A 27,851-nucleotide genomic window follows, 5' to 3' on the forward strand; every position below is an offset into this window, starting at 1 on the left:
AGGAATTAAGTTGTGCAGCAGACATTCACATCAATACTATGAAAAACTTTGTACCTGTTCACTCTGATTTCCAAAGCAAACATGATCTTCAACCCTAAGTTTCTTCTCTCTGTTTTTAATATCACCTCAGTAAATCATTAGAACTGTGTTTTAACCTCTCTCAGCAAGAATGCCTTTACTTCTATCTAAAATATTTACTACCAGAAGTTGTATGTGCAGTACTCAGAGGTACTTGAGCAAGATTAGCTATTAGGAGTATTCATGTGACTCTGTGAAGCCACATGAAGTTTAACAAGCTCCTATTCCTCTGCTACTTTATATTTCTTTTCCATTGAAATATAACAATTTCAAAAAGTGTTTGGCTAGATTCCTGGACAACAAATTCATCAGGAACTATTGAAATAATTGAAGGAAAACTCCTCTGGCCTGGGCAGTCTTTGAGTCTAGATTTAAGTTGCAATTCTAGGTGATAACTTAGCACATACTACCAGACCATGGGCTATTTATTTGTTTAATTCAGATTATTTTACCTAGCTTCATTAAGTAATGCATAAAAATTTCTTTTGTGTCTTTAGAGCATGTCTTAAAATATTAAAATATTAAAATACTTTCTCCCTTCTGCTCTTTGCTATTTGGTCTTACATTGTGAAAATGAAGAATTTAGGAATATGGTTCACATGAAGGTCACCATTTCAGAATTAGGGTTCTTCCCTGTTTACTTTTTTTGCAGCATCACATGAACCATCAGTCAATCAATCAAATTAAGCTCTAGATCCTGAATTTGGAAGTAGAAGAGTCACTTGCTCTGTAATAGGATTTTCTTTTAAAATGCTACTTCACAAAAGAGAGTACTCTTTAGCATTACTGCTTAGACAGATGCTGTTTTTTTTTCTTTATCTCTTTTTTTTCTTTTATTTTTCATAATAAAAGAATGAGTGTCTTCCCAGATTTCATTTTGATCAGGGATGGAACCTAATGAGACTATGACAAGTATCATTAACAGAACATAATAATTTCTCATCTATTGATGACCTTTAAAAGGAATTGTAGTTATTACCTTAGAATATTCTCTCATTTATTACCTGTCTCATCACTGAATTCTAATGCCTTTATGTAGCAGAAATATAGATGCCTGGCTTCAAAATAGAGAAATATGATTTAACTATTATAACTGCTGCAGGTGCTGAAATATAATCAAATTCTTTTCACATTATGTGGAATTTTTGAAGACGATGGTGGTTACTAGACCAGGCAGTTCATCGGAGTGGAAAAGCAAGTTTATATCTTAGGTCCAAATTAGTCATAAAAGAGTATTTTCTCAGATCTGTCAGAAGTTCATTAAACTGCTTAGGTGGTACTTCTTGGATATCAATCTAAGTTATTGTTGGTAAAGTCCATTGTAAGCAAAAGATAGACGCTGAGATGAGAAAAATTATTTGAACATTCACCCGTCCAAGGAAGCAAAAGTTAACCAATTCCATCTGTAGTAGAGCAAAACTCAGTGGAAGAATTAGTCTTTTCATTTTAATCCCAAGTATTTCCATATATCTTTTATCTCATCTGCTGTATCCCACTCCTCCTGCAGTACATGCATAAATTTAGAAATCTATCTTTCTCTTATATTATGGTTAGATCCTTGATGGCTTTGTTCTCTTGTGTTTCCTCTGCCAGTTCTATATTTTCTATAGTTGAGCATTTTCATTGGTTTTCAAGGAAATATTACTCTACAATTTCTTCAGTTCAACTTTGACATAATAGCAAGTGTTACTATACCTAACTGGACAAAAATAGGAACACAAAAGGGGAAGGTAAAATATGCTCTTTAGGGCATGACTTGTTGGTCCTGTCTCAACAGCAACTCCAGTGGCTACTATCAGGATGGAATAACTGGCCAGACTGAGTGGTCCTAAGCACATTCCTTAAGCTCTTAAAAACATTTTTTCTCACATTGCTCATTTGTTTTTCTTGTTATGGGCTTTTCTCTTCAAATTTACAACTAGCTCATTAACCTCCTTTGTCTGAATGTCTCTAACTTGGTGTTGCCATGTCTCCTAAAGGAATGATAATTCATTTGCACAGTAACTTCTAGATTTAATTGTAGTATTACTGCAAATTCTTTTGTTCCTAAAAAAGATAAGTAAACGTTATCAATGTGAATTATTGAACACATGTAATTTGGTTTACTCACTGAAACAGTGTAGAAATTTTAATGATGTATGCCAGGAAAATGTGTAACTAATGCTTTGTTAAGGGAAAAGGTAGTTATGCCATTGCCACAGGGTTCTCAGAGGCAAAATATTTTCCTGATGTCATCTGTGGTCTTAGAAGTGCATCTCCTCTCTCCAAACATTTCTTCTCAAATAAAGAGTAGCATGCACAATGGAAATGATTTTCCAGATGTTGAACTGAGTGATTTAAATTGGAGGTTTCTGGTTAAACTTGATCAACCCAAAAGCTAATCTGCCCAAAATATTATAACCTCAGAGTTAATGAGGCCTGTTTTGATTTTAATGAGAATTTTCTTTTTGAACCAGCATAATTTCAACAAATCATGTTAAAAACTATTTGAAATACCACACTCATCAGCTTCTGCCCTGTCTCCTTTAATCAAGCTTTGCAAAAGTACTGAAACAGGTAAAGCATGGACCAGCATTGTCATTTGGTTTTTACTTCAGCAATGATCCACATTTATTTAGCAATTTGGAACACATTAAAACAATGCTGCTGATATTTCTGTAGACTCTTCAGACTTCACGCTCATGAATCACAATCAAAAGAAAAAGCATATGTAAATAGCGAGGACCAGAGGTGTAATACTTGGGGTGAGGTTGCCACAGAACATAAATGGCATTTTCACCTCAGCTCTTGAGCTCTGAAGGGGAGGAGTAAAGTTGTGGGAGTCCCACCGGCTGCTGAAGCCTCGTGCTCAAATTCCATTTCTGTTTGTGAGACACTATATTTGGGATAGCACCCATCCCACGCTCCATGGCACAAATCAGGGAATGTAACCTCTTTATATTTTCTTATGATCTTATGTTCCCATGTCAGAGATGGCATGAATTAAAGGAAAAGTGTGATGACTAATCTGCCTCTTGACATACAATTTTTTCTTCAGATGCATTCACATTCTCTAAACATAATTGGATTTTTCAGCTGTAAATTACTGTCCAAAATTGTTGTAAATTGATGAAAGTGCTTATTAAGTAACACTTTCATATGCCAGAGATGGAAGGAATTACTTATATACGGCACATAAACTTAGCACATTACCCTGGACTGTAAAAGGACTACTTCTCCATTCTGCAAATATTGATGTATGTTAGATAGTAAGGCCCGCAGCTAAGAATGATACTATCCATTATAAAATGCTATCTTCAGAACAAAAATAACATGACAACTTGATTACTTAATAACTTGACTAAGCTTAAAAAATCTGGACTGAAATGTTCCATGCTAATCAGTTTTGTTGGGAATGCTTTAGCACTAAAGGATCTGCTATTTTCAAACAATTTAGGAAAAATTCTTAAAACTGTTTCTTTGATAAACCATATCATCTCCCAGATCCTGAAATCAATATTTAACGCTTTACTTGACACATAAAAAAATGCTTTCATGATGTTGCCTGCTGCCTTCTGCATGAAATTACAGTTAGATTTGTTCTTTGAAAAGTCTCAGATCTCTGCAGTTTTTTGCTTGTCTCTAGAACGTTCCTTTCTTAGTGTTTCTCTGTTCCAACATAACTGGCATAATTCACATAGCAAACACATCTCCCATGTGACAGTGAGCCACTGACTAAAGAACAATCGTCCACCTGTAAATCTTTCCAAAGCTTTCACAGATAAGAGAAAAATCACATCAACTTTAAAGTTATATCTGGATTGTTAAACTCAAATGCTTCAAATGCTCTAATGTTTGAACATTTTGCTTTTCAAAAAGAGCATTATCTTCTCCTTTTTTCTCAAAATCAGAACACAGATCCAATTCTCTTCCTGTATTTGTACAGGGAAGTTATCCTGACCCAGTGGATGGCATAAGAGATACAGGCAATTTGGTGACTTAAAAGCACTTTTGACACAAAGATGTCATCAATTTCCCCAGCTGAAATGGACTGCAAAGTGCAAAATTCACTTAGAGATATATACTAAGCATTATACCACATCAGAGGGGAATACCTCAATAGTTATTTTTGCCATTTTTTTCCTTAGCATCATGTACAGTACTTACCATACTTCCTAAAACTGAAAAAATGGGTCTGCAGTATTACTCTGGCATGTATCAAAGTAGCTGCCTACACTGTTTCTTATGGTATATTTAGAGATATATTTACTTGTTTGATTCTGAAATAATTGCTAACTCTGAATGAGAAGAAATTTGCAGTTCCTTTTCTTCTCTGACTGCATACATATGTGTCTGAAAATCACAAATGACTTAACACAGGATTGTTAATGAGAGCAAAAACTTAAAAGCATTTACTCAGTTTACCATAAAAGCAAATTCTGCTATCCTTAAGAAGCAACTGGAAAAAGAACTTATTCCCATGGCTATGACATGGATGTATATGACACACATATACATATGCACACATCATGTGCTTTAAGATATAACAACCCTTTTAACATCCCTTCCTGTAACTAAATGGCTGCATCATTTGTCAATGTTTTGAAAGATAAAAAATTGAAATATTCGAAAATGCCATTGGTAGCAGTTATACTCATGTATAAATTGCATTCATTATGTAATGTTTTTACAGCAAAAGTTTATTCACTCTTTTCTTAGAAGGTTTCACTGTATTCCCACAGAGAGATTAAAATGAAGTGGGAACAGGACTGGACTCATAGTCTTTTCATGTTAGTGACCCTTCAAGCTCTCAGTCTCCTTAAAGGAAAAAAAAACATAAATATTTCTACTAGTTATTACATGTAAGTTAAATAAGAATTGATTTTCTAAAACAAATACACGGTCTCTTATCAGATGCACAATTAGTGGATACTTTTACATGAATATAATTCAGAATTCAATTGTATTTCATACAGTGAAAGCTGATTAAATCTATATTGAATCTTTTTGTGATATACCTCATTTAATATGTCACTATATTTATTGCTTCTATAGAAACTCATTTTATACATTCTATTTAGAAGACTATTTAGAATAAGAAGAACTATGCACAGCTCACAGATGAATTATCCAGAAGAAAATTTATTGCATAACAGACTTTCCAGAACAATAGCTGAATTTTGTAAAATATTTATGGTGACATTTTCTTACTGATTTTTTTCATAACTGGAGTCTGAAGACTTATCTCAGACTTGGATGCAGAAGAATCACACAATCATAGAATTGCAGAGATTGGAAGGAACCTCAAGAGACCACTGAGTCTTGCTATAACAGATTCCCTACAACAAGTTGCACAGGCAGTTAAGGGATATCTTTGGGGAATTCTTTATATGTGGATTCCTGTCTTCTCTTCGTACTATGTCCCTAAGTCCCCATTAAGATTTACAAGAACTTAACTAAAAATTGGATTGTCTTTGTAGTGAGGAAATCCATTTGCAACTAAAATTTTCTTTCTAAATTTTTATTTTAAAATTCTCATTTATGAAGCTGCTGGCAGGAGACAAAGTCTCAAGTTATGTGCACAATGATGAGGAAAACTCTGCTACTCCTGAACTTCAAGGAAGTTCTACACGGTGACTTTCCCAGCAAATCATATTCTCATGTTCTGCATTTTGAGACTCTTTTCACTGTATGGTCTGTGGAGATGGAAGACGTTCCATGTGAATGTGTCCTTACATCTAAATGTGCTTCTAAGTTTATACTGAACTACTGAATATACCAATTTAATGTACATATTAATAGGATTTCACTTGATATGAATGTGACTGAAGAAATCCTCTAACTAAAAGGTGTCATAGAATCATAAAATCATTTGAGTTGGAAGAGACTCTAAAGGTTATCAATTACAACTCTCCTGCAAAGAACAAGGACATCTACACCACATCTACACAAGACCAGGCTGCCTAGACCCTGGTCAAGCCTGACCTTGGGTGTCTTCAAGGATGGGGCATCAACCACATCTCTGGGCAACCTGTGCCAGTGCCCAACCACTCTTATTGTAAAAAACTTCCTTCTTCTATCCAATCTAAATCTACCCTCTTTAAGTTTGAAACCATTTCCCCTTGTCCTAGCACCACAGACCGTGATAAGTGTTTGTCCCCTTTTTTCCTATTGATCCCTTTTAGATACTGAAAGGTCACTATTCGGTCTCCCCAGAGCCTTCTCTTCTTCAGGTTGAACAGCTCCAATAGTACCTTTCTACCATTCTTAAAAACAGGTCTTAAAAACAGGTTCTTAAAAACGTTGGCTCCCAGTAGTAGCGCCCAAATACAAAAATGCCCATACATATGTACTGCACCATGAAAAGTTATATGTCCAAATAAAATAGATCTCTATCTACTGGATCTCTTGTCTTCTCTTTCATCCACATTTGGAACTTGATGCCGTCATACAATTTTACTTATTTTTACTTAAAAACAAAACAAAACAAACAAACAAAAAAACCAAATCATGAATGTTTTACATATAGCGTTTCTTTGCCTGTTTTAGAATGTTGTTATTTTCACAGAAAATGTTCTACCTGATGTCAATATTTTCAAGCTGCACTAGAGACAGTGGGTTAATAATTAATTCTTACATTTTCAAAGAAGCAGGAATTTCACATCAATTGGATTAAGTTTATTACGTATTCAAACTTTTCTAAGTTTTCACATTGTTTAACAACTTATAAATGCTTAGTTAGGTTCACATGTTTAAAAGTTTTTCAGGGCTTTTTCATTTTGCCTTCTCTGTATTCTGAAGAGAAGCAAGAGGTGGCAAGCCAGGAAAATATGTCTAAAGTCTTATACTAACTGGGCTCTTTGAAAGAAGGGAAGAAAGAACATCAGTCCTAAGTGATCTGAGCAGATTACTCATTAAACTTGACAGAAGCAAAAAGGTCAAAGCATCAAAGAATGGCATTGCCGCAGGGAACTTAAAATTGTATAGAATCAATTTGCTCATTCCCATGCGGGGTGAGCCCTTCCAAGTTCTGCTGCTTTATTACAGTTTTAGGTGACTACGTTCTGTGTTATCATGACATCAAATGCCATGTCTCAGTTCGTGAGCTGCACCTGACCATACGTTTCTTGAATTATTCAGGTAGGTTTTGTAAATCAGAAAAGACTGACTGTGAGTCCCACCCATTTCCTAGTATCTCCGCCACTGAGATCTCAGAGGTCAGAGGAAGCCGTGATATTTGAGTGAAGCAGGAGAGAGTAACAGCAGGGATGGGTAGGGGACTTCAAGGATAGCTCTGTGGGGAAAGATCACACTTAGGTTAACATATGTCTGAGTGAAGACAAGTTAACTTTTGCCATATGTTAAAGATGAAACATCCAGGAATATCAGGAATTATTAAGTATGGCAAAAAGGCAGGCGAAAAAGAACAAAAACAAGCTGGTTAAAACGATTAGAGGAAGTTTAAAATAATCCTAATTTTGAAATGATAGCTTAATGATTGGTCTACTCAGAGTTTATTGCAGAATTACAGTGAGCGAAATGTGGCAAGATTTGTACCGTTACAGGAACACAGCTGGGAGTATTTGGAGCTAGATTGTGTAGCCCGAAGAGTCTCTTCACACATAGTAAGCTGAATGTAATCACAAACAACCTCTGTGTTCACACTACATCCAGACTATATCTTAAAATCATTAGATATCTTCTATTTTAAAAAGAGTGTTTTTAATTAGAATTTTGGCTGCATCTTTTCATTACAAGGTGCACTGGATAAAAGAAAATAAATAATAATCATTACTAACAAAAAGATTAATCTTGGTTGATGTGATAAATAAAATAAACCTACTAACAGCATATATTTCCACAGTGATTTTCATCAAAGGATCCCCAAGTACTTTGTTGCTTGAACATGCTGCTGACAAAATGCAAAAGTTATTCTGGGCCAGCATTACTGCTAGCAGATTTTAAGAGGGGAAGCAATTAATAACTTCTTTAATTGAAACTGCAGGAAACATTAAGGAAAGAGAATATAATTAGCCAACATGGAATATTGCCAATGAGTTAGCGTTAATATGCCCTCACTGCTATGAAAATTGCTACGGGACTGACTACAGCCTCACTCCAGTTTCATTTCCTAGGACAAAATTCACAGTGCTCTCCTGTGACTTTTGGGAAAATATTGGAAGATTTTAAATTCAGGTCAGATCAGAAACACACATGCAATTGTTGTAAGACAGTTTCTGTGAAATAGATAATAATGTCTAAAAGACTAGAAGTATTGGATCAAGTGAAAAGAAACTTGTCAGATGTATTCATCTCTTTGGAATTCAGCTTAGTGTCTGTCAACACCAGAAGGTGTCTCTTAAAAGTCTTTCTGGATTTGAGTAGGATTCCCTTCTATTTTTTTTTTTTTTTTTTTTTTTTTTGAGGTCTTGATGCACACCAAAATGTTTAAATGAAAGTAACAACTCTGAAAAATTGTCTCTATTTTGTCTTTCCCTTTGTTGTTTAGAAATTTCTGTCTCTGTCTTGAAGAACATTTTTGATATTTTGATTGCCTCAGAAACAGTGTTGCACATCGTCTTCAGATATCAGGCCCTGCATTGTTTGCCTGCCAGTTGACTTTTTAACGTAACATTCTGAATCTGAATTGTTTTGCTTTTCTGAAGACCAAAAAGTGAAATGTTTGGCTGGCTGTGAAAGGCATATTTCTCCCAAACTGGTGAGACAGATGTTTTCACAGGTTGTTATGTTTTGTCTTTCTTGCTTCTCTGTCAGAAATGCTGTGATCTTTGATCCCATCCATATGGATGGTAGAGAAACTTGTTCCCAGCATCTGTGGCAACTTGCATGTATGTCATCAAAGCAAGAATAAAAAATATAACCTCCAGGTCTCCACAACAAGTTGTAAATTAATAAGAACTATTTATGAATAAGTCAAATCTGAGATCTCCACGAGGGAAAGGGATCAACAGGGCAGGGGATCCTCTGTGCTAGTGCATGTCTCCAGTGTAAAATACAGAAGCCAACACTTTGTCAGTGCCTGAAGTACTCTTTCTTCTTTCTTGATGTGAATGTGGGAAAGGGTACCACTGCATTGCAGTAAGCAACTCTGCTTCTTTTGCCTTGCAGTAGCAGATGGACAATCCAGAAGAGAAGCAGCTAGAGCCCTGCTTTTTGGCCAAAGAAGGAGAACAACAGGAAAATTTAGTCAGCTTCTACTGCATATCTGGGGCACAGGCCTGTTGCCAAACCTCCCAGCTTATCCAACTGGGGCGCCAGCCGAGAGATGCTGGCAGGGAGTGACTGAGGCAGTTCTTCTTCATTCCAGTAGAGGTTTTGTCTAACAACTCTGAGGAAGGCAGAGCAAAACAGCTCTCCCTTAACATACATATGTCTCAACCAGCACCCCTTTATTGGTACTGCTCACTTTCAGAGCCAAAGTAAATAAGATCCCTTCATTTTCCACAATTCTTGGAAAGAAGCAGATGAGCAACCATCTCCTAGATTGCAAGGAATGCTCCAACTATGGTCTTCTTTGAGTCATGGCACAAAAGTCTATGACTGAGATCAACTGAGATCAATGCCCATTACATTCTGAGGACTAAAAATGATGAGAGATGCGTTTGTGTGGTTCAATGGCATTCTCAGCTGGAAGAAACTGCTGTTCTTTGCCACATCCTAGCTAAGTCAGGAGACAATTTTTTCTAGTCTTTCTTCTCTGTTCAAGGCTACAAAGGTGGTTAACAGAAATGGCAAACTAGATAAGCTCAGTTGCTACTTGCTATTCACTGTCATTTAGCATAAGAGGGGCTGGATGGACAAAAAGGAAGACAATCGTGGTCTGGACCTACATCTCAAGACAGCAGACAAGAAATTGGGAATAGCATGAACACTTCTTTCTGATAAATGTGTAGATAAATACATACATAGAAACTCTGGAAGTAATACCTATTTGTGTCCATGGAAACTACAGCAGATACAAAGAGCACCATAACATTATTTAATAAACTCACAGTTACAGAACACTATTTTCCAGCGTAGTCACCACCATTAGCTGTTCATTTTTGCCAGTAATGAACAGCAGCCTGCATGCCATGCTTGTAAAAATCTGCACCAGAGGCAACACATTGTTCCTGTCACCACTGCTGAAATCTGCCACCCACTGGCTCACTGTGTTCACATCCACTGTTTGGTCTCTTATCTATCACTTATAGAATCATAGAATCACAAGGTTGGAAACGACCTGTAAGATCATCTAGTCTTCTCATTACCATTGCTACCACAAATTAAACCATATTGTTGATGTGTAAGTTGTAACTTATGGGTGTACAATTCCTAGATGTATAAGTATGCAAACAGATACATAACTGCATGAGTGGCTGTGTGGATGGATAGCTGGACAGACAGATAGAGGCGCACAGTTAGAATAAATGACATTTCACAAACCATGTACTTTCTCATGTTATTTTATGTCTATTTATAACATAAATGATATGTTATTTATATATGTCTATCAATAACTGACTATTGTTGGGCTATACACTTTCCAAATACTTCTTATTACCAGAGAACTCTGGCAACAGGAATAAATATGTATATTTTCTGTAGTATTGAAAGGAATCATCCTGACAAAATATTTGATTAAACAAGGGCCTAGGGAGAACAGAAACATATATCTGACATTTTTAGAATTATTCACAGAAAGAATGAAGAGCTCTGGCTTTTTAATAACTCTTTCATTAGCTGTATCTATCTCATTACAGTGGACAGCAATTCTTTTTTTCAGTCCTGTGTAATAATATCAGTGACCCCTGAGCATCATTTCAGTGAACGAAATCTTGTGTGTGGATGAACTCTTGTTCATATGAATGGCAGAACTCCAAACAATTTCCATTAATTATATTACTTATATATGTAGAACTTGCAAACACAAAACAATGTCTCTTTTTTTTTCAGTATCTTTTTTGAGATACCTCACTTTTCGTGTGCTTTTCTTGAGCTTGCATGCACTATAACTTCTGAAATCATTGCATAATTTTCAAAGAGAAAAGATAGTACTTTATGTAAAATGCTGTAGTTCTGTCTAAATTCCAAATCATGAACAGAAAATGGAGTAAAATGGAGAAGATTGGTGGAAAAAAAACCCCTTGACTTATCCCTGGCTGTAGGATACGTATGTGACTTCCAAGCATCTACACATCAAACTTGGAATTTGAAGTCCTCACGGTATTCTTAGAAATAATATTCATTTCTTTTTCCTTTCAAACTACAGTTTATAAAAACCATGTGCTGAAAGACTTACTTCACTAATGCATTGCTGCTCGTGTACAGGAAAGTTTACTGCAGAAAAATTCATCTTGCAGTGGCCTGTAAGGTCCGAAGTGAATTAGATTTCTACCAGTGATCTCAAAGATTACTTAACCAAACCTCAAGAATTCAAACCCCATGATAATTTCCTAGGGACTCTGCATTTGCATTTGTGTTTTCACAGGATTACCTTGATTTTAACAGTACATAGCTTCTTTATATTTATTATCACAGTCTCTGATGACCATCCTATTCCCGAAATAATATGGAAAGAGAGGCAATTCCTTATACCAAAGCTGTCAGAAGATTTCAGTAACAGTGAAAATACTCTGAATTAGAATGAAAGCATTCTGTCTTTTAAAGGAAGACATTTTACAAGAAAATGTCTTATAACTATTGATCTGAAACTACCATCAGGTAGTTTATTAAAGCCTATTAAAGCCTGTGAAGTTACACGTGGTATGAATTTGGACCCAGCACTTGGTAAAAACCTTTCTGTTAATCTTACTGTTAAAATAGATTTTACAATAAACTACTTCTTTGCAATACACACAGCTTATTCAATGGATTGTAAGAGCTGCTCACTCTCAGCCCTAAGGGGTCTTCAACACATTAACATATTTACACTAGTAAATACGTATCTACCTAATTTAAATCACATTGTATGCGTGAAATGACAGATTAATACATCTTCTTGACAAGGACATAAAAAACCAAACTACTTTTTCTTCAGTGCAGAAACTGGCTATCAGTCAAATCAAAGAGATAAATTGCTTTTAACCATCTGCTGTATACACATGTATGTGGAGGCAGAGAAAGTTTTTCCCTTTCAGCAGGAAATGTCTGATGCTTTCTTTCTAAAGCTTTCTGCCAACACAAAGAGCTCACTGCATATCACTAGAGCTTCTGTGAGTGATCACTCAGTGCCAGACATAAGCAGAGGAAAGGCCCAATGTCTTCCTTTACTTTCCTCCTTTGTGGCTCTTGCAGAAGATGTGTTGGTCTCACTGGCCCAACACACAGCTCACCTCCATGGCATCTCCCAAACACAGCAACAATTACACAATATTCAGTGGCTTTTAAAAACTGGAGCCTTTCTTTTGTGAACTAAAGTTCATGAAAGGGAAAATATCCGAACATTTCTGATTGTTTTTGAAGGCTTGCCCTGCACCACAAACTTGAGTCTGTGTGTATCCTTTCTAGCCCATATTTTACTCTCTACAATTCAAAATACTAAACTTCTCATTTTCCAATTTCAGTTTTGGGGCAGTTCTCAACCATACCAAAGAAGTGCAATTGTAAGAATTAATAAGATTAATAAGAATTAAGTAAGATTAATTTACCTAAAAACTCAGATGAACAATGCAGAACTTTGAAACTTGTAAAAAAAGCAAAGGAGTTACAGTTTGCTTTTTGATTTGCAAGGCACCATCTTAAAAAAGCAAAATGAAACTATCTCAGGGGACAATGCTTGTAAATAAAATGTGTTACAGAGAGACTATTAGTTTATTACCAAAATTTTTATCAATTTCATGATTTTGTTCTAAGTGAGCTTCCTAAGTCTACTCCAAGAATGTTAGCTTGAACAAAGCTTTCCCTTATTTTACGGTACAACCACTTAGATAGAAACTTTGTTTCTTTTACCCTTTATTCCTGTTCTCTACAAATCTTTTGGGGCATGTTACCTCTGTCCCTTCAGCAAGTCTTTGTCTAGGAAGTGAGGTTTTGAAATACAAACACAGAGCTTCGACTTCATGAATTACAGAAAGGCTACAGCTCTCTAGTCCTGCCAGGTGTTTGACTGCATTCTGTACCTAAATTAATCTCTGCAAGTGGAAAATTCTCAGAACCATCCCAGGAAACATGCAACACAAAGGTGAGAGCCTTCAACTTTTCTTAAAACACTGATATTTGAGGCAAAGTTTAAGCAAGGTCACTCAGGAGTCTCTTCCTTCCCACATCTTCTAATCATATGTATGGTGATAATTACCTGCCTGAATCCCTTGTTAGCATTCCTACTGTTGCCTTAGCTGCGCTATTTGGAAGACCATGTTCAGTAATCATAAACTTTTTGTTCATGGAGTGCTGCAGTAGTTGTATGCATGTGTTTATCTTGTATCATGTCCTATTATTTCAAAAAAAGATAATAAAAATCAAATAGCTATTTCCTCTATCTCACTCCTTATCCCTTGGGCATTTGAAGAGTTATTGGATTTTGAGAAACAGGATAATCAGCCTTTATATCATCTTTTGACAATAAACTGAGAAAGAACAACCTTTTTATCATCTGAAATCATCAAATCCTCCCCATTAATACAGTCTTGGAAAGAGTGCTAAACGTGTCATCATTGGAGATGTACTGTTTGAAGTGCCACACACAATGCTTTCCCTGTGCTTTCTCAGTTGTATCATTGCAGCAAATAAGTGGCTTAGGTAGTATTTTTACAAGGAACAAAGATCTAATACTGAGGAGTTTGTAGGCACCTTTCAAATCTTAAATGTCACTTCAGATATGAATTTTTCATAAAAAAAGAATGTCAGTGATATTCCTTATCCATTTTCTCAATTTCTTCTAAAAAAATATTTTGCAAAACATTAAGGAATAACCTGAGTAAGGAAGAGACTGGTTTTATTTCTTAGGATTAATGTTAGTGGATGTGAGGTTCTCCAGTGAGTTCTGAAAGGTGAGGTGGCAAGACAGACTTGGGATGTAATCTTCCTTCAAATTATACCAGACATATGGCTTTTCAGGGAATAATGTTCTCTGCCTCTTCCTGGTTATATTGAGTGTGTCAGTACACTCACAGAGTCATAGAGAAAAATAACTTCAACACTGCCATAGACAACAAAGAAGAGTGAAATCAAATTCTACTGCTAAAAATATCCCTGATACAAAATAACATTAGGCATTCCAGATAATGGAAATGAACTAACAAAAATTCATGAAGAACTGGTTAAAATATTATTGATAGTGTTGAAGTCAATAATATATACAATGTGAGTTCTGGTTCATCAGGTTAGAATACCAGGCACAATACAGAGTGCTTGGAACTGAAATATCCATATATGAAAATGCTAAACAACTGCTCAGATCACTATTTTGGGATATTGGGAGTGGTTCACTGCTACCAAAAGCGTAGCACTGAGTGACTGAAGATGCTGGCATTTGCAGCCCTATCACAGTTAGGCACTTAGAAATTAATGATTCCACCTTCTTTGTTCAAATGAAGATGTGTCTTAAGTTTTTTAAACCTGTCATGCAGTAAACCTCAACAAAATTTAAAATTAAGAAAGGGAGCTGGCCCAAGCTTGGGTTTGGAATTGGAAAAAAAAATCACTATGGGTCCAGACTGAGGCATGTGAGCAGAACTGTGCATGGCAGACCTAAAGATCAAATGCAAGAACAAAGCTTATTTGCCTCTGTGCTTTTAAGTTTTCATCAGTAGAACATTTGCTAGCCTATACATATATCACATGTAGACATATATTAAAAATCCATAAAATTTTTCTTACCTTCTCACTAAGGAACTAAAATAAGTCAAATTATTCCTGCCTGTCTGAGACACAAACTAAGCACTTTATATTAAAAACAAATTTAAAAAAGAGAAAGTTTTACATGATATTTCATCCCTTATGGAACATGTTAGCTCAGACAGCTGCACTTTGCAGAAAGACAGGAAGGGGATCTTCTCTTTTGCTGCTGGGTTAGGCCAGGTTATTGATTCAGTCCATATTCCTAATAAAACTCTCCTCTACTTTTTATATACAGAAGTAAATAACACAGTAACATTTCACACTCCCATGAGACAAAAACTCATTATACACCATTGCAGGCATTTCACTCTGAAGGAACTGAGAAAAGTCTGAGTTCAGATTTTTTCCAAGAGTCATTCTTACTGCTTTTTGCTTAAGTGCACTTTACCTTTCACTAGCAAAATTAATAAATAAAGCTGCAGACTGTAAAATACTTATAGAAAATATTCCCTTAAGGGGAGAACTGTGTATGCAAGTTGGTTGCTTAGATCGGGATCATAAATTGCCTCTGCTGGAATGGGAGTTGCCTCTACGTTGGCTTCAGAAGCCCAGGAAGTAATAACACTTTGTGCTCACACAAAAGAGCACCTTCCATTAGGCAGTCTTCAGAGCTTGAGAAACCTAGAGAAATCTCCACCAGCCTTGCAAGGCAAGTTAGCAACAATTTTAAATGCATTTTCAGTATTAATTAGAATAACACGTTTTTAATTATACTCTAAATTTCTGTAATTTGTGATTTTCTCTTCATCTCACACTGCTAGAAGAAGTCAATATCTAAGAAGATTATTAAAAGTTTACAAGAGAGAAGAAAGATTACAAGAAAATGCTATTCTGGAAGTGTTAAGATGACCTTACTGACACATTTAATTGGCTACGTTTACTTCTGATTTTTCCGTACAATTCAGACAACAACCAAAGCAAATGAATTAAAATAAAATACTTTCGAAAACATACAAAAAAAGCAGTGCTCTTACAAAGTTGAAATAAAATATATTGCCATTATCTAATTATAATTATTCCCTGCCCTGTATCTCAACATATATAACAAGTTCTAAGAAAATAATTTGATTCCAGCTTCCAAAATACATAAATATAGCCTTAAGTTGCACCAGGGACAGTTTAGGTTGAACATCAGGAAAAACTTCTTTATAGAAAGAGTTGTTAAGCACTGGACTAGGCTCACCTGGGAAATGGTTGAGTCACCACCCCTGGATGTGCTTAAAAATTATTTGGATGTGGTGCTCAGGGACATGATTTAGCAGAGGATTGTTAGAGTTAGGGTAGTATGGTTAGGTCATGCTTGGACTTGATGATCTTTAAGGTTTTTTCCAACCCGAGCAATTCTATGACTGTATGAAATGTTCATATATATTGACATGTATGTATCTATAGCTGTATCAAAACATCTATAGCTATATTTCTCTATATCTATATAATCTATGCCAGTATGTCAAAATATGTATTTGGCATTCAGTTTTAAAGAGGATGACCTTGGTGTTATCTATACTCCCCTGGCTCTAGCAATGCAATCTTAGTATCATGGAACCCAATGGCAGCTCTATACTGACTTTGTCAGGTTTAGACCATGACTTTTAGAGAAAATAGGCTAACATTTAAATCCTTACCAAGCACATCTGCCATACCCTCCTTCTCACTCCTCTCTAACCCATGTTCTGTGTTGTACAAGGCATTCAGAAAAGTAGGAGTTAAGGACAAAATGTACTTTGCTCCTTGATTTTTTTTTTTTAAACTACATGTAGAAACCTGAAGTCTAAAGACAGGCATTTTTATTTGTCAGATCTCTTTTAGGGCAAATGCTTCCTTTGCCTTTTGATTTCATTTAGTCTAGCTATCCTGGGTATATATACATTTAAAATATATAAAATGTATAATATTAATATATATTTTAAATATCTCAGTCTTCCACCAGAACTTGATTAATAGCCAGCCAGTTAGATGTGATGGATTTCTACTTTAGTACATCTGGCAAACACAGGTATTTAAGTAGGCAGTGTGAGACAAGAAAGAATAATCATATGGGATCCCTAGGAAATGTTATATGGCTCTTTCTAAGGAAAACTCTTACAAAAGAGTGATTGCTATGCTAGGTAACAGTGGAAAGGTAATCAAACATTTTAATATTTTATATGTTTTAGATATATTTCTCTTATCGACAGAATTTTTATTGCTGCTGCTCTGATTTTTTCCAGCTGTCATTCATCTAATTCACAGCAGTGGCTCCCCAAATTGCTCTAGTCAAAGTGAGAGTCAAATTACTTTACCTGCCGACATTCTACTTCTGTCTTCATTCTAAATATCGTTCAGCTATGAGAATATTGTCTCTGCAGGTGCAGATGTGAGCAGGAATGCCAACAGAAATTAAATGACATTTTATCACTTTTGAGATAGGATGTCATTTGTTTTTAGGAGATGATTATATTTTCTACACATATTTCATCATCTAGCATCTCCATTACATCCCGATCCAGCATTCCCTGAAGTCAGTGGTAATTTGTCAGAGACTTCATACAGGGCAGGACTAAGCCCAGCATGATTTTTAGAAAAGCAATAAATTTAACAATTAGGTTGGCATTCATATTGCCCCAGTAATTCTGATTCCTAAGGAAAGAGTAAGCATCTTACTAGATGAGAATACTGATCCTGCCATTCTAGTACTCTTCCACAATTGTGCTTATTTAGTCAGCTTCTAGCTTATAGTTCACTTGCTGACTTTTATAAATTCTTCCATATGTAATCCCTGGGAAAAAAAAAAAAAAAAAAAAAAAAAAAAAAAAAAAAAAAAAAAAAAAGTAGGATCTTTCTGATTTTACTTCAGTTTTCATTATCACCATTTTTACTAAGATTGAGAAGTTGGGCATAACCAGTAATTAAGAGTCATTAAATATGTTAAAATACACAGCCTGAGTAGATTTTGTCTAAGCAAAAGCTGTCATTCAATTTCCTGTAGATTTTGTGCATTGGGAATGTGCCTTTCTTCCAACCCTCTTCCTCTCCCATGCAGAGTTGTGTTGTAAACTGTCAAAGCAGTTGTCAGGTAATGAATGCACCAAACTTTTTCTTCAGTATGACAAGAACCCTTAAATGTTCACTCAGTCTCCGAGATACCTGAAGTGATATAACTGTAGCGTATTAAAATTACCGAATTTTACTGAAAAAGAAAATAATCTTAGATGCATATTTATTGATGCCTACTTTTGTAAGTGCCAGTAAATAACAGTGGGTGAATGCTTGCCTGAAGTAATAATGCAAAACGTCCAAAAATATGTCATAAATTCATGCAACTATTGAAAGAAATAGATAGAAAAATTGTTTTAGTATCAGCTCAGCACATGCCTGAACTTCAGAGAGGGCTTGTGAATGAAAATGTAGGAAGAATAAACCTAAAACACTTTCATTTCAATGCACATATCTTTGAAAGACTGCTTTTGACTGAAGTAGAAATACAGTCAGAAGTAGAAAGACAGTTTTGGTTTCCACAACAAAATGTAGTGATGCTAGTAAAATTTACTGAAAGAGTTTTTGCTAGTTTAAATGATTTTATTCTCATGGTTCCATTTGTTTCAATAAGAATAGAAAGTTGCTTGAGGAATTAAACATTATTCAACATGAATAAAGGTGGCAGGCTATATTTTCTGTCTGGACTGAGAAAGCCATCCATAATACAATCCATAGTATGATTTGTTTCAAGTCTTGCACAACTTTGAATGCCTATAAATTTGAGATGTCTTACCCCAAAAGCCACAGTTCCAGGGGCAAAATTCAAGACAGTACAAAAAGTTCTGCAAAAATAACCTACAGTGACAAACAGCTTATTTTTAAGTTAGGTGCTCAGCTTCTAGGAAACAGCTGACCAGAAAATAAGAAGGAAAAAGAAGGTGAGGACTCACTGATGGCCACTGTTAACAAGCAAGACCAGTTTTTATTTATTGTTACAGAAAAATTTATAGTCGTCTACTCAGTTCACTGGTAACTGAATTCATAGAATCATGGAATGGCCCGGCTTGGTAGAGCTAGATAGAGCTCTTACTCTCAGCCACTTTGGAAAACAAAACTGCAAGTAACTATAATAAGTACTTAACTTGTTTGGTGAGGCTGCTTGATATTGTAAAGTCATCATTTTAAACTGTAGAAACCAGAAGTATGGGACTTGGGAAATTATTTTTACTTTTTAATAATCTGCATATAACAATACCAAAATCCAAGAATTTTCAGTGTTGAAATATTAAAATATTTTTGATCAAGCAAAGCAATTATAATTCAATTTAAGAGAATTGGGTTAGATCAGAGTATGCAGTTACTTTCTCGGAGCAGTGAAAACCATACATAACTTTATTTTGGAAAGACTAACAGAAACAATCCTTTTGTATAAAATCTTATTTCCAAAATTTTAAACTTCACTTAAGTCCTCACATTAGTGCACAATATTCTTCAATTAAAAAAAAAAAAATAAATTGTTTGTTCCTCTAGACTAACAGTCTACTGATTTTCTTTTTATTTCAATTGTGCACTTCAGCTTTGATCTCAGGCATACTAATTCACAAGGAAGTGCAGCACAGTGGTAAAATAACTTTAGTGTCATCCCTAGAGAAACAAAACAGAGAAAACATGGATACAAAAAGTACTAAAACTCAGTCAGTCTTACAGAGCAAAGCAGAGGACAAAAATCCCCAACAGGTGTTAAAATCATTGTGGCTAACCTCAATTCAATTAGTCCATACTGATTTATGCCAGCTTAAGTTCAGGAGGTGAAAGTCTGAGGTGCAGAGGTAGACTACATAAACTGTTCTAGCAGATGAGGGCACTTCCTCTATCTTCAAATAAATGAGGTATCACATAGGCATTATGATTATATTCATATCTACCTCTTGCTGCCTAAACCAGTCAGGTTGGCATCACAGTCATTCTTCAATTACGTAATGAATAACTCTGGTTTCTGAAGTTTTTTTAAACTCCAGTTCTTTTCCATGCATATGCACCGTGACCTTCTACTGACTTTCTAGATTTAACTAGCATCTGAAAGGCATCCTCTTCAAGCCTGTGCTGCATATTCCAAAGGTCACTGCTAAGCTGAGGCTTTCGTATTTAAGTACTGTAATACTTCTGTTTTTGCACTTACTGCACTGAATCTTTGTGCAGTACTATATTGATTTTTTTGTGATTCTTATTTCGCTGTTTTCAGATTCTACAGTCTCTCTTACCTTGACTTACAAGTCAAATGATTTAGTTAGTCACACTTTCCTTTTAGTTTGTTCAATCAAAATATACTTTTGTATTTACTAAATTTAAAAGCAGCTTCCTCTGCTTTCATTTCTAACCTACAGAACATGTTCTCAAGGGCAGCTGAGTCTGAAAGTCTCATCAGTACTTGCACACTTCAAGGCCTTCCTGCTTGCAGTGCTGCCTCTTCCTTCTGAAGACTCTCTGGTGGCTTAGCCATAGTAAATAGTTTGCAAATTATTTTGTGAAGCTCACTGTCTATAAATTTAGCAGTAAAGAAACAGCAAGAGTGACATTCATTATTGTTGTATGAGCGCATACTGTGATACAAGGCTGTCTGGAAATTACAGTGAAGCCTTTAGAATGTAAAGAGAAGTTACCCTACATCAAATAAAACCAGCTGCTGCAATTATACAAGGTAGAATTCAGTTCACAGGGGATGCCGAGCTTTCAAGCGCAAGCCAATTAGCAGCAGGAATCAGAAACTATTACACCTGGAACAACTAACTGAACTATAATGGAAGGGAACAGGGATTTCCTTCCAGAACCATTTGAAATTCTTACAGTTTTGAGGAAACAATTTCATACCTGGCATTCATAGCCATTCAAAGGCTAGAGCCCAACACGCTATGGGCTTACTTAGCCAGTGTGGGCTGAGTCCCACAGCCACTGAAAAAATAATCAGCTAGTGATAGCGTGAAACATCCTGCAAGAACTTCAAAGAAACTTCGTGCCATGCACAGGTCTCAGGCTATCTCCTTTTGGCTCCATAGTTTCCAATTAAGAAACCTGCCTTTGAATGTGATAGTGGTACGTACACCTTCTGGATCCAAGCTCTCGGTCATGACCTCAGCCTTTGCTATATTTCTTTAGTTCTTATTGTAAAACATAGGTTGGTTTTAAACTAGCCATTGGTTTCTTGGAAGAAACCAAACAGCAATACACACTGGTGACAGTGGCAGAGGTGAGCTGGAGTCTAGGTGTGTGCAGAGCCCCAGGTGTCCCTTTCCTAGCTCTTGCCTTCCACAGTAACAAATTAAATGGGTTAGTGTTAGTTTTCTATAATATTGTATGAGGCACTATGAGTAGAAGGACTTATGGGTACAGCAAGCCCTGTTGCTGTTAAAGGAAAATTATTCTCTTTTATGCTATGGCAAAGCACTGCTATCCTTTTCATACACTAAAGGGAGGTCTTCTTCATGATATATGCACACATAGATACTTGTGCCCAGATTTCTCTGCTTCCCTTGGCCTTTATAACACACTTCAACTCCAGTAGATGTCCTTCCCTCCTGCACAGCAGCTACAGTCCCCTGTGCTTTTGCTATAACAGTCTTGCTTGTACATAATGGTACTGTCATAGTTCATTATTGGAAAGTGACGCTTTCTTTCACTTGGATTACCATAGGGGGCTGGAATATTTGCCCGTGTGATTATATGTACTTTACTATCCTATGGCTGTATGGTACCACCTTCACTCAAAACATCTGCTATTTAAAAGACTTTGTTGTACACCAGATCCAAAGCCTTACTCTGTGCCTGGAAGCCTTAATTTGACAATCTTGTAGCAAGGCTTATTCTGTAACTACCCCATGGAGCCTAATATCAGTGGTAGTAATAAAGTTCTTGCTGTTTGAAAAATGCAAGTAGTGGCAGTCACCACAGGGTAATTGAAAACAAAGTACATCAAATCCTGGCACAGTTCAGAAGAATCAGTTTAGGAAGCACTACAGAACTGCAAAACTAGGACTGCAAAATTCAACACTTTGACTATACAGATCTGAGATACAGACTCTTAATTTAATTTTTTTATTATTCTTAATGTATTTATGACTTTTGAAAGACTCCATGGTGATGGTCACAGGGATAGAAGTCTTTTATTCACAAAAGAAGTGGCAGTGTCAGCATTTCAAGACTAATATGCCTCAAGTGTAATACTTTCCTAAAGCAATTATCACAGCCTTTACCTTCTTTCATGAGTTTGCTGGGAGATTAACAGGCTTGCTGATATGAGCCAGATGAGTATTTTCTTTTCATTAGGTGAAAACATAGTCAGTGTAAGTAAGATTTAGATCATTACATGTCCTTATACAGTAGTTACAGAAATGAAACAATGGAAGTTTCTAGTCAATACAGACTTGAATGATATATTTAATAGCAGCTTTCACTTGAAAGTTCCACCTTTGATTTACTGGAGCGTCTCCTGTAAGCGTCCCAAGATATACGTGCTGTTTTTGACTCCAAGAACAAGACAAAACTTGTCTTAAGTGCACTACCCAAAAAAGAGCACTACTGAAAATAATAATAAGAAAACAATGTCACAAAATCTCAGAATTGAAGGGGCTGGTTTTCTGGAGACTAACTGGTCCAACTCTTCTGCTAAAGAGAGTTCCATAGAATAAGTTACCCAAGAAAATGCCTGGTGGTTTTGGCTCTATATCCAATCCACAACCTCTCTGGGCAGCTTTTTCCAGTGCTCCATAAACTTAAACATAAAGAAGTTCTTTCACTTGTTCAGATGGAACTTCCTATGTGCCCGTTACCCTTTCTTCTATCAGTGGGCATGGTTGAAGTGAGCTTGACCCCATCCACTTGGCACTCACAAAGTAGATATTTATAAGTATTGACAAGATTCCCTCTCAATCTTCTTTTCTCCAGGCTAAACAGAAGCTGATCTCTCAGCCCTTCCTTATAAGGGTTATGATCCAGGCCTCTAGTCATCTCTGTGGGGCTTCTAGTTTTTCCCTGAATAGAGGAGCCCAGAACTGGACTCAGTACTCCAGATGCAATCTCACCAGGGCACAGGATAACCTCCTGCAGCCTGTCATCTATGCTCTTTTTAATGCACTCCATGATACCACTGGCTTTCTTGGCCAAGGGTACACTGCAGTCTCATGGTCAACGTTTGTCCACTAGGACACCCATACCCTTCTCTACAAGAGTTCCTTTTGGGCTCTCAGTAGGTGCATAATCAATGAATACACAGATGTTATAATTAAGAAATATACAGGAAAGCTAGGCTAAACAGGTTATCACACTAAAGAGGAACAGATGGACGAAAAAAGTATGTTCACAACAGGAAATGTCTGAAGAATTTGAAATCCATGAGGTTGTGTGACCTTTACCTAGGTACTTTGACAGCATCTATAATATGAGATATATGGCATACGATGTAGAGGAAGAAAAATAGAAATCAATTTCTCAGGGAGCAATGAATAGGACTTCGGCTACTCTGTGTATCTAACCTATCCATATACCAACATATATAAACACATACACAGTTTGCTTAGATCTTTTAAGAAGTTAATATTGCTAAACGACCCTGGAGAAATCAGTGACCTCCTACTGTGACAAATGAATACGGACAAAGGTTAGTCCATCTACATCTACATGGCACTGACAGCAGTGTTTCCTTTGTGTCTTTTTTCCCTAAACTATCTGCCTGTGTAAGCACCCACAGCACAACCATGGTCACCTTTAAATCTTTCAACAATGAGACTGACAGGAATTGATACCAAGCTTTGAAGGAAAAAAATATTCTGTCCAATCTTGTCCACGGAATTGTCTGAAGCTTTTAGCAGCAGATACTCACTACCTCATACTATTTTCTAGTATGCTGATACCATTTCTGCTTGATTTCCAAACTGCCTATAAGCATGGTGCACAGAGTATTATGATGGCCCAGAGATCCTCAGCTTACAGCTCGAGTTAAATGCAGTTTCTCTAAGAGGTTCCCTGAAAATTATAGCACAATTCATTTGTGTTCTCCAGATGGATGCTACAAGGTGGCATTTTAAGCTTAGAAAAATGAAGTGAAATGAAATTAAAATGAAATTAAATGAAACAGAGTTAGTCCCTTCTGAAATTATACAAAGTGTTTTGTTCTGTTTCGTTGTATAATATTCTCCATAGAAGAAAAAAGAAAAAAAAAAAGAAAAAAAGAGAAAAAGTTTTTGCATTGTAATTGCAATATTTTGGAACCACTATGCACAGAAATAATCACCCACCACTGACAGAAGCACAGTTGACCCTGACCGAGAACGCTGGTCACATCCAAACAGCAATACTTCTAATTATAACTCTGTACATACATATTTCTTTTCTCCTACGACTATAAATTTTATCCCTACCTGACCATTATTATGCACTGTTTCCATCCTCTCTGGATGGGATGACAAATGTGTATTTGGCAAATAAAGGCAGTAGTACCATGAATAACCCCAGTAGAAGCAGAGAAGCCAGATCAGATGAAACCGGCTGCCTAATGAACATGCAGCAGGGTGCTATAGATCACACACACATGTAATTTTTTCTCCAAAAGTGAGTCATCATGGGGCTAGAAGCTGCTTCTCTTGGTATCATTTCAGAGAGAGGAGGTACTTTCCAGATATAGGATTTACGCCTTAGGGCTATAAACAGTGGGGCATAATTTAAAGAGCCCCAAGGCTTATCTAAATTACACTGGAGACTGAAGAACAACAAAAAAGATTTATAGCTATCTTGGGTTTTCCTCCTTTCCTCATGTGAAGCTTATATTGGCTTCAGTTTAAGAAGCTAAATTAGTTCTTTCTACACTTTTTTTCATGCAATTCATGACACGCATAAAAGGCAATGCTTTCATGAGGTAATTTTTGCCTTGTGAATCTCCCGAAGAAAGATAAAAATCTGTTTTGTATCTTTTATGATATCACTACTCAATTTCTGGAAAATGTAGCTGATTGTAACTGCATTCATTGTGATGGATCTATAGCAATGACAACCATATGTTCTCTATTTTGAATAACCAGGTTTTTAAATCATTACAAATATTAATGAGTCTTTGAGGATTTGTCACAACAAAGGCAATAATTCCTTACTATAACAGAAATTAGGTTTGATTAGCTGAAATTCCATGATATGTTGGTAAATGGGGCATATCATAACACATCCTAAAACAATTTAAGACAAGTTCAACATCTATTATATAAAACTTGATGCCATTAAACTAGATAGTCCTATCTAGTTTTTCATACCTACAAAAAACTCCATGGAAAAATCTATAGAGCTATAAAGACCCAAAAAAATGACACGCACTGCGTGTAAATAAGGTAGCAATATTGCTAAACAAATAAGAATCCTAAGAATACGTTAGATATGCTGTCTGAATGCAGTTTTTCATTCATTCTTCTCACTCTGATCTTGTGTTCTACGCCTTTACTGACATAAATAGCTTTCTTGATCATTACATTTGCTTTCTGAAGTCTATATCGATGTTCAGCTTAGAAGAGAATATATGGAACACATCCCACCGGAGAATGACCCACTTCTGCGCCCACTGAAACTGGCTGTATCAGGAATAACATTGGGTGACTCTACGTTCATAGGTAGTGGGTTCCTTAATGTAACAGCAGTGACTACCGGCTACAACATTTAGTAGTATTAAACACCATCAGAAAAATCTATTGCTCCTGTAACTGTAGCCTATTTCATCTTCTTGCTATCTGATTTAATAGCTGTACATCTTACCTGGAAAGGATTACATGACAGGGGAAGACAGTTTGCAAGTAAAAGGCACTCTGAACCCCAAACAAATTCTCTAAAAAATTTTTCAATGGTGAAGACAGCTTGTTGGATTGTTGAGTTTATTTCCTTCTTAAATTTCTGCCTAATCTAAATGATTGTGTAGTGATCATTATTTAAGCGATAGCTCTGGTGTGCCATCACACATTAAAATAAGCTTAACTGAAAAAAAAGGCAATTTGAAATGTAAAATCTTTAAAATCCCTAGGCATTAAAATGGGAAAAATAAAGCTGCAGGTTTGCACAAGTCATACTATTAAATACAATGACACCATAAACTTTCAAGAAAATAAATAATTCATGAGTTTATAGTAAGACATTGGGATATTACTCTCATGTCTACCTTGGTAGCATGAAAAGATGTTACAACTTCCTGAATGCTAGAGGTTCTTCTATAAATTGCTTGCTGAATGAGAGCTGTAGCTCATTCTATCCTGTGTTTTTCAAGTGCTCTGACTGAGAGAAATGTCACAGAGAAGTCATTGTGAGTGAGTCAGTATGTCCTACCACAGATATGGTTCCTTTGGGAAAACCACAAAGGAAGGACACCTTTGTGACAAAAACAATCCAAGTGCAACTCAATCATTGTCCTCATACAACCAATGCTCTTCTGAAAACTGCACAGTATACCCTACTTAAATTATGTCTAAATTATATAAATTATATAAATTATATAAACACATCAGAATAATTCTATTTCTACCAGCACCCCACTACTTGGAATTTGTCTGAATGGTGTCTGAACCTGGACCAGGTCTACTGGCCTTATGAAATAACAGCATGTCCCATTCAGGTACAAAATATTCTGTGAAAAAAGGCTAGTTATATCACTCTTTCTCAATTCATTTATTAGACATTATTCATACATCTTCAGTGTACTAAGACCACTTCCCAGTAAATGTGCTTGTTAACTTGCATCATTTTTAAGCAAGCCTAAATGTGATGACTTCATGAGATTTACCTCTTATTTATGTCAGAATCTGACTGATACACTTACATAATTTACCCTCTCCTTGAGTTTAAACTAGTTGGAGACGAGAAAAACAAGGAAAGGAGCAAGTCTATTCTTATCAAATTAAGTCTAGCTCAAGGGAAATGCATCTCTGGTCACAAAACAGAAAACCTTTATTTTTCAAATTGCATACATTTCCTTAATTATTTTTGTCTAGTGTTTTCATAGTTCTCAGGACATGAGTTACATGAATTATATTAAGCTCTATGAATCAAGCTAAGGCTTAAATATTCAAAAAAAGTCATACGTGTGGGAATTTTTTTTATAGTGTGAAAAACTATGATAGAAAGAATGAAGAATCTTCTCCGGAGTTTGAGTAGTGGAATGAGAGGAGAACTCAGGCAATGAAATATTCAAGAGCAGTAGCATCATTTGTATTGAACAGTGGCAGCAAGACATTATATGCCTTGTATTTCAGGAAACTGGATGGAAAGAAGTCAGTGACCTTGGTAGCCACACTGTGCTTTTTTCTTTGCCTTTGTTCCAGATTTGCTTTTTTATTCAAGTCTATTTATGGAGAGGGCCTGCAAGAGCTGTGCTCTCATGTAAGAAGTTGGTATTTCATGCTGTAGTTTCTTTTTGGACAAAATTCTTCCCCTGAATGATAGAACCTCAACAGCTCTTGGCTCATATAGAAAAAGGAATTGAGTGAATTGCTAATTGAGTGAACAGCAAAGAAAAAGATGTTTCATTTAAGCTACTTGGATGCAAGGCATTATTGGGACCCAGGAGGTTAAATATTCCTTGGCCTTTTTTCCCCCTCACTTTCTTACAGATAAAGAAACTATACATAATTCTTTTCAAATAAGCCTTCCTAGTTTTACCTTACAAAAAAGATTTGTTTTTGTTAAGGATTGGGTAACACATAAAGCCCTGCAAAAATTGTCCCCAGAGAAGTAGAAAGAGGAACTTAAAATAAATTTAAAAGAATTGACAGTCCGTATGAGTAATGATATTTCAGCAGTCCCAAACTAAGATGTATTGAGTGGCTTTGGAGAAGTAGATCCACTCTGCAAACAGATCTGCATAAGGGCTGTACAGCAGCAAAGTAATTTGTAATCACTGGATCCAAGTTAATTTTCAGATTGAGTGGAATAAACAGGATACACTTAAATGAGCACATAGTATGAAAGTTAAAAGCAAA

Source organism: Centrocercus urophasianus, unplaced genomic scaffold (assembly GCF_019232065.1).
Source record: "Centrocercus urophasianus isolate 14NV4802_14NV808 unplaced genomic scaffold, USGS_Curo_1.0 seq_14, whole genome shotgun sequence".
Classification (NCBI taxonomy): Eukaryota; Metazoa; Chordata; class Aves; order Galliformes; family Phasianidae; genus Centrocercus; species Centrocercus urophasianus.